Below are 9,520 nucleotides of genomic sequence, written 5' to 3' on the forward strand. Positions count from 1 at the left end.
TCCAGAATTATTTATATTTTAAAAGAGGTTAAAGTTTGACTAAACTGAAGCAATTGTTAGTGGTGGGGTTTTATCATTAATAATTATAATAATTACCATTTATTGAGCATGTACTCTATGTCAGGCACTGGGATTACACATATTATCTCATTTAATGTCATGGGCTGGTGATAAAGTGTACCAAAAAAGTGCATCATGTTTACCTGGAGAGCTACCAAATCCAGAAAGTTAATGAAAACCGGAGCATTAAAAAGGCGAAAATAAGTAATTGCATAATTACAGTGATATTATGGGAAGCTTTTATTTATTTATTTATTTGTTTGCACCAGGTCTTAGTTGCGGCAGGCAGGCTCTTTAGTTGCAGCTTGTGGGCTCCTTAGTTGTGGCACATGGATCTCCTTAGTTGCGGCTCCAGAGCTCCTCAGTTGTGGCATGAATGTGGGATCTAGTTCCCTGACCAGGGATTGAACCCGGGCCCCCTGCACTGGGAGCGTGAAGTCTTATCCACTGTGCCACCAGGGAAGTCCCAGGAAGGTTTTTTTTTTTTTAAAAATAGAGTTTTTATTATAATTCTTGCTGATTATTTACTTAAATATTTTCCCTCAACAGAAAAATATAAAATGGCCATTTAAATGTTATATATATAAGACTATGACATTAATTTTGAATGGAGAGTAAGTTGTGGAACACTGGCTAAGATATACACTTCTCAGTTTCTTATTGTTGTGAAGCTATCATATTTTGACTCCATTTTCTACCAATTTATGATCTGCCTGCAGATATTATAGTATAAAGATGCAACTTGGGGGGCAGGAGTTCTGAATATGCATTTCCATTCAAGGAAATATTATCAGTAAACAGATCCCCAACCTCCCCCTTCCAGTCAATGTGACCTCTCTAGGAGATCTCTTTTTGTAGAAAATGAAAGTGGCTAATACAATCTCACCAAGGAGAGAGTCAAGCTGGGGAGATGGGCAGCAGCCTCGAGTGTGGAGTGAAATCTCATCCATGACCCCAGGATTTAATTCCTCATCAGAGCTTTTCAGTCCATGTGGCAAACCAGGGGATGATCCAGAGGGGGATGGGAGGTCAAAAATGTTAAGAAGAGCTACCCACTTCAAGGATAGGCCTGAGGAAATAGGCAGCAGCATCCTGGTTGAAGGGGAGGTAAAGGGAGGTGAAGATCCACCCTGTCTCCAAACTTGCAATAATCTCTAGGCTGGAGACCAGCCAAAGGATCACACACTCTCACATTCACACTTTGAGACCCCTGGGGATATCTGCAATGGTGGCAGAACTGTGTTAGGACAGTGTTCCAGAGCCTACATTTTGGGGCAGGAAAATTCTCAAGAAATAAGTGGTTTACCAGATTAAGATTTTATGGCAGGATTGTGTCATACCTCAACATATTAATCTGATTTTTCTCTGTGTATGTCCCTCCACCTCTTCTCTCCCTCTTTGTTGCCTGAGGGTCGATTTTCCTCCCCAAGCCCATGCCAAAGCTGAAACCTAGAAAGTACCACTTTATTCCCTGAAATTCCACTCCCATTTCCCACAGTTCCATTACAAACATCTCAGTGGGTCAGGTAACTCATTGGACATCTTCTACATGCCAGGCATTTACAGGGCATTGTAGGGGAGTCAAAGATATTTAGTGTGGCTCATGCTATCATGGAGCTTACAGTCTAACTGAGGAAATGATATATAAATTTAGGAAGAATTAAGTAATAAATCAAGTGTTAGAAAAGATGAGACATTTTAAAAATGTCTCAAGACAGTGAGAAGAGAGGACAGCAAATGCTGTGAAATAGAGGAGGGAGGAAATAGTAAGGGTTAGAAAGCCTTCACCAAGGAAGGAAGCCAGATTCAACTTGGACGCTGGAGAGTGGAGAAGATGCCTACCTCTGATGTTTTGTGTCTTTGTCCATTTGGGCTGCTATAACAAAATACCACAGATTGGTAGCTTATAAACAGAATTTATTTCTCATCTTTCTGGAGACTGGGAAGTCCAAGATCAAGGTGCCAGCGTGGTTGTGTTCCAGCCAAGACCCTCTTCCTGGTTCACAGCTGGAACTTTCTCACTGTGTCTTCACATAGTGGAAGGGGCAAGGGATCTCTGTGGGGTCTCTTTCATAAAAACACTAATCCCATTCATGAGAGCTCTACCCTCATAACCTAAGCACCTCCCAAAGGCTCCATCATCCTAATAACCTCATCTTTGGGGGTTAGAATTTCAACGTGAATTGGGAGGTGGGGCACAAACATTCAGATAATAGCAGTGTGGAAAGCAGTTTCTTTTCTTTTCATACAGGTTAAATTTAACAATCGAAGAAAATCTGTGATCCCTTACATTTACTTGATACAACCCTGAAAAGGATAATTTGGCAATATCTATCAAGTTATAAATGACCCAGAAATTCTACTTGCAGAAATTTACCCTACAGCTGTATTCTCATATGTGCAAAATGGCATATGCATAAGGATATTTATTGCAACTTTATTTATAATAGCAAAACACTGGAAACAACCCAAATGTCCGTCAATAGGGAACTGGTTAAATAAATGTGGTGGCACATCCAAACAACAGAATACTGTATTAGACAGCCACATCAAAAAATAAGGAAGAAAAAAAAAAAATAAGGAAGTTCTTTTCTGTACTGACATGAAACAGATCTCCAAGATAGAGTACAATACGCTACACTTTGTAATTATATTAATTAGGTATACAACAACACATATACTATGAGCATTTACTTTCACAATAAGTAATATGTATACTGTGTACACTTATTTTGTATATTATGTACACTATGCATCCTTTCAGATACAAATTTTGCACTTTTGAAAGGAAAAAATTAGATACATATTTCCTTGTATATGCAAAAAATATATATCTGAAAAGATGCATCTGAAACTGTTAAAACTGGTTGCCTTTGGGGTGGCATATTAGGTTTATAGTGGGAGAATTTTATTGGTTTTGACTTTTGAATCATATTATTACCTATTCCAAATAAACAAATTATAATTTTAAAAAATCTGAGCTCAATTATTTGCCTTCCAGGAACTTCCATGTACTTTTAAGGAAATGATAACTCTCATTAATGTATAAGGCCAAATACAAACATCAGAGGTGAGGGAGTTTGAACAACTGAATTCAGCCACCGCTGGATTTCAATCTGGACTTGAGCCCAGCTGTATTGAATTATTTTCTTTCATTTAATTTTTCCCTGTTTTTCACTGGTCTCACTCCCAGAACAGCCTCTAGTATGTGAAAGCATGATCAATTTATTTATGAGCTCTGATTAAGCAGCTATGGGTTTGGATCCTCATGATAATAAAGGAAACTGTTATGAAAGAACGAATAGGCCAGGGGCTTCCCTGGTGGCACAGTGGTTGAGACTCCATGCTCCCAGTGCAGGAGGCCCGGGTTTGATCCCTGGTCTGGGAACTAGATCCCACATGCATGCTGCAACTAAGAGTTCGCATGCCACAACTGAGGAGCCTGCATGCCACAGCTAAGAAGGCTACAAGCCGCAACTAAGGAGCCAGCGAGCCGCAACTAAGGAGCCCACATGCCTCAACTAAGGAGCCCACAAGTCACAACTAAGGATCCCACCCAGTGCAACCAAATAAATATTAACAAAAAAAAGAATGAATAGGCCAAATCAACCCATTGTTTATAGTGCCATAGACATGAAATATGCTTCCACAGATATGAACTAACTAAAATATTTGAACCTTGGGAAAGCTTGCAAGAATGATCCCAACTTATAATTTATCCAGTCAGAGAACTGAGTTTAGCACACGTGAAGTTTCTGCATAACCACAAAGAAAAGTTTGGTCAGCATTTTGGGGGCTATTGGTGACTATCAAAATCCCCAAACCATAGGCTTTCCCTTTCATTATCTTGGCTTCACCATGAGGAAGTTTGGCTGTCTGCCCTAAGATCAAACATCCAGCCTTTGACAAGACACAGAAAGCTGTTTTCGCCTCAGTGCTCTGCAGTGGTGAAAAATGAAAAAGAGAGATCATAGAGGAGTTACTCAATAGACAACAAAACTTACATATCTGAAACTGATTAGAAGAACTGTTTTTGCTGTGAGAATTAAAGAAAATGCTGCGTCAGGACTGAGTAATGAAAAAACTAATATTAGTAACAGCAAATGACTGAGAGCAGCCTTCATCTGTCAACCATCTCTCTTCCTTTCTGGATACAGATGACTTAGCAAGAATAAAATGGTCTCTTTCTAGGACACTGAAGGTGTTTGGAGACTTAAAAACTTGATTTAAATGATTCACGTATCTAGGAGAAAAAATGCAAAACCCCACAAAAGACAAAAACAACAAACACCTGTTTATACTTACCACCAGCTCTTCTCAAGTTGCTTCATTTCAAGTGACTATGAAAGAAAGGAGAAAAATCAATTAGCTGTTTTGAGAAATGTATGTACATTTGGGAAGAGTGAGAGTGCTTTTAAACACCTGGAATCCTTCAGACCCAAGTTCCAGTCTTCTTAACACTATGACCATGGCTATGTTATTTAACTTCACCGAGCCTGTTTCCTTGCGACTAAAATGGAGTGAAGATTAAATGAGGCAGCGTATCTAGAATGCTTAGCACAATGCCTGGTGCTCTAAAAGCCTGCAATCAATTTGTGTATTGATATTACTGATGCCAAGAAATGGTTTATTAAACTATTTTCCAAGAGCTATGAATCCAGCCAGACTGTTATTGTTATGGATGACTTAAAAATTTTTTTTTTAATTAAAAGTATTTACTATTAAAATTTTATTTATTTTTAAAAATAAAAAATTGAAAGCTAAAGTGTTTAATTTTTCTATCTTAAAAGTTAAAATAACTGAATTAAAATTGTGCCAAGTTAAAGTCTAAATTGATAGACTTTATAATTTTTTATCTTTCATAATGTCAAAATTAACTAGAATTCCTTTTTCTTTTCAATTTGCACATTTAAAATTCTGGCATTCCTTTTTGATTCATCTGGGCCCCTCGTGTTGGTAAATTTTGAGCTATTATAAAGCAGAAGTTACTTACATAAGATAACTTAAAACTTATTTAGGGGAAATTTAGGAAATGTTTATTTGGATAAACCATGTTTTGTTTGTTTTTAAAGAAAGATGCTTTGTTCTTTGCTAGTTTCAGAACAAACAGCTTTGTAGTGGAAAGCAATTCCTCTTTTTACACCTCAAGTTAAATATTTGTCTATTCTTCAGTCAAACTGAAAACATAACAAAATAATGACCCAGCTTGGTTTCTAACTACACAGAGATGAACACACGGTAAATGATAATGTATCCTCTTTATTGAACATTGGTTGAGTGCCTACTGTATCCACTAGGCATTATGGAGAATACAGAGATGATCCAGATATCCAAGCTGCCTTAAAAACATGAAGAGTGAAACATACTGTCATTAGTTATGGGCATAGGCCCTCCTCTTCCAAAAACAAAACAAACTGAAAGACACAAATAACATTGTTATAAATAATAACACAAACCATTGAATCACCAGAAAATAATTAAAGCACTTTGAACTCAACCTTTACACTCTCTACCATTCGAGTTATATTTTATCAAACCTTTGCAAGTTAATTCATATATTTTGGTGCCCCAATGACTCTAATCCAAATACAGTATTTTTGTAGTTCCATGTGTTCTAGTGTGTAATCACAGTGCTAGAAAACACATGGAAGAGAGTTAATAAATAGTATTAAGGGTTTTTTTTTTTTTTTTAGTATTTACTGCATGCTGGGCAATGTTGTGAGGGCTTCATGTGTATTTATTTAGTCTTCCTAAAAACCCTATGAGGAAAATACTACTATTATCTTCTCCTGGTAACAGATGAAGAAATTGAGGAAGAGAAAGTTTAAGTAACTTAGCCAGAGTCACGCTGCTAGAAAGTTAAGGCCCCAGGATGTGAAGAGTTTGGCTTCAGAGCTCATGCTCCTAAACTCTACACTAGGCTACACCTGAATAATTGACTGGGTCATGTTAACTGAGGTTTCAAAGTTTAATACTGTTGGAGGAGTATAGTACAGTGATACCTGCCTGGGTTGAACAACTCCGAAGCAGTCAGAGGTTTGTTAGCCTGTGTATTTTTGTTTTTCTAGGCAATGGGGGCTAATCTGACTAGCACAACTATAGATATTCTAGTATGGGTCTTCCAATGAATCTTTAAATTCATTTCTGTTCAGTATATACCTAATGGTACAATTGCTGAATCACTGGTATATACGTAAGAGTGGAATTTCTGGGGCATAGTGTAGAAATTGCTGGAAAATGTACCAATTTGCATTCCTAACATCAGTGTATGTGAATTTCAGTTGTTCCACATTCTCAGCAACATTTGGTACTTTCTGCTTCTTTTATTTTAAGCATGCTGGTAGATCCGTAGAGGTATTACATTATGGTTTTAATTTGCCTTTCCCTGATGACTAATGGAATTGAGCTCCTTTTTGTATGTCTATTGGTCATTTGGCAATAAACTCCTATGAAATGTCTTTTCAAGGGTTTTGTCCACTTTTCTATTAGGTTGTCTATCTTACTGATTTTGTAGGAATTCTTAACACATTCTAGATATAAGGCCTTTGTCAGATATATGAATTGAATATACCTCCTTCCACTCTGGTCTGTCTATACCCTCTCTTAGTGGGTCCTTTGGATGAACAAGAGTTATTAATTTTACATAGTGCAGTTTATCAATTGTTTTCCTTTATGGCTAGTACTTCTTTTTTAGATTATAAAAATCCAATTACCAATACTTAATTCAGACCAATTCAGTCAGACTTTCTGGAGGTGAGATAAAAGTATCAATAATATTTTAATGCTTCTAAGATGATTCCAATATGCAGCCAATTTTGAGAATTGTGGATACAGAGCCACCTGCTAAGTTGTTAGCTATGATGTCCTTATGGGATAGAATTATGATATAGTTTGTCTATTCTTTATATGTGTTTTCAATTTTAATATATGAGAAATTTTTTAACATCTTTATTGGGGTATAATTGCTTTACAATGGTGTGTTAGTTTCTGCTTTATAACAAAGTGAATCAGTTATACATATACATATGTACCCATATGTCTTCCCTCTTGCGTCTCCCTCCCTCCCACCCTCCCTATATATGAGAAATTTTAATGATGATAATCGTACTGGGGGCATTGGTATGTGTAATGAGGAGTCTGACTCCATTTTTTTGATGTCTGACTGTTGACAGCTTTGAGCCTCACCTCTCCCTCTTCCTCTGGTGCCCCACATCTGATCAAGCTGATAAGGAGACCTGGGTTGCCCTCCTTTGGCACAGGTGAGAGATTCAAACCATGCAAGCCTCTTCTTGCACATGAACCACCACTCCAGCCCTACCCCATAAAGATGATAAAAACCCAGGCTAATCGCCTTTCTTTGCCTTTTAAAGCCATTTCAGACCTGCTTGAGAGTCTGCCTTGTTCTCGCCAGGGGCCTCAATTATGTAAGTAATAAACTTTTTCATATCCTTTTAATGGGTGTGGCATCAGTCTCAATGTGAACCAAATTTTGAGTAGGGGTCCATTTGACTTTTCAGGGAACTATAACAGCATGGAAAACAGCCACTTTTGAAAATTGTCATTGCAACTCCTCGTAAGATCACATGCCTTCATGTACCACCAAATACTCTCTTTACTGCATGGTACTAGGGCTTTTTTTGTCCTCAGCTGCTAAAGACTCCTGCGTTGTCCTCTGGGAGCAGACTACGGGTTTTTAATCTCTATTCTCCTACCAGACATAATTCCCAGGGGATTTTGCTACAGACTCTGCCTATTCTGGCATGGCTACTGTCTTCGCTCTGTTCTTCTGATGTAACATATCAACACTATCCTTTGATTCAAATTCCTCTTGAGTTTTGATTCCATGACAAGAAATGGACTGATATTTCAACATCTCAGTTTTAAAGCCTCAGAGTTGATTATATTTTTTGTATCCTTCCCTAGAAGAGTCACTTCTACTGTAGTTTTGACTTTCTTTTTGTTTTAAGCAGTCTTTAGCTATGTCTCTTTTCTCATCTCGCCACGCTCCTGGCAACGTTATTGAATCAGAGAATCTTTTTATATTTATTAGCCATTTGTTAGCATTCTTTATAATCTTTGGTATCTAATACGTAATTTAGTAGTTACAATGGTAAACTAAATTCTACATTCTTTCCTCTATTTTTCTACTTTTGTGTCCCATTTAAGCAAACTTTGCCTGCGCTCAGGTCATGAAGACTCCCTTCATGTTTTCTTCCAAAATTTCTTTGTTTTGTCTTTCATATTTAGATCTGCAATTCTTTTGGAATTAATTTTTTTGCATATCATGTGAGGTAGGGGTCAAAGTACGTTATTTTCATATGAATATCCAATTGTCCCTACACCATTTATTGAAAAGACCATACTTTCTCTCCCTGTACTGCAGTCTCACCTTTATCATAAACCAAGTGACTGTATCTATATCTATGTCTCTCTAGTTATCTCTCTCTCTCTCTCTCTCTTTCTGCCTCTGAATTCTGTTCTATTATGTTGATCAGCTCCTTTGTTTCTACACCTAGAAAATTTTGTTAAAGCTGTATTAATTTTGTTAAAGCTGTATTAATTTTGTTAAAGCTGTATTAATGTTAAAGCTGTATTAATGAGTTTGAATTTTGCCTCTTGGGGCTAGGACAATACTTGAGCTTGTGATTTTTTCATCTGCAGCCCTAGCCATGCATTTGCACCCACTGAGACTTCCATCCTATGTGTATCCATGCTGTGCAAAAGACACCCCCATCTCTTTCTCCCCCGTTTACCCTTCCCACTTTCACCCTAAGTCTGTATTCAGTCTCTATCTTTCTCTCTGAATGTGTTTGTTTCTCCAGAAGTATAAAGGTATACTCTTATCATTTATTTTACTTATTGGATATCTTCTCTTCTTTGTGCATTATTTCAAAAGTAGACTAATAAGGGATTTAAATATATTTTTTAAATAAAAAAGAAATTAAATTACACTTATCTATGGGCTTCAATGAAAATGTTTTCTACTATAAATTCAGTGGTTTTTGATTTTAGAAAAATATTTTCCACTCACCCTAAAACAACATGGTTATTTGAATTCTACAAAGAAATGATTTTATTCCAACCTAATAACCACTACAAAATATGTTCTTTCTACTATAATTTTAAAATCTATAATAAAAATGAATATTGTGTATTACTGTGGCTTCTGAGAACGTTTGCCCACAGCTGCAATATTGTAGGATCAAATAAACTTTATCTCATATTCACAGGTTTGGAGTAGAGTCACATAGCAACATGCAAAGCAGATCTCCTGTTGAGATGTCTGTGGGACTCACTGGCTCACTTGCAGGGCGATGACTTGACTAAAACAGAGACTGTGGGCCATGTCCAGTGGTTTCCCATTTCTGTTAATGGTTTATCAAGTTCCCACTCACCAGAGCTAAACCTCAGGACCATCAGTTCACTCCTCCCTCTTCCTCATGGCTCAGCTTCAGTATTG

Source organism: Globicephala melas, chromosome 6 (assembly GCF_963455315.2).
Source record: "Globicephala melas chromosome 6, mGloMel1.2, whole genome shotgun sequence".
Classification (NCBI taxonomy): Eukaryota; Metazoa; Chordata; class Mammalia; order Artiodactyla; family Delphinidae; genus Globicephala; species Globicephala melas.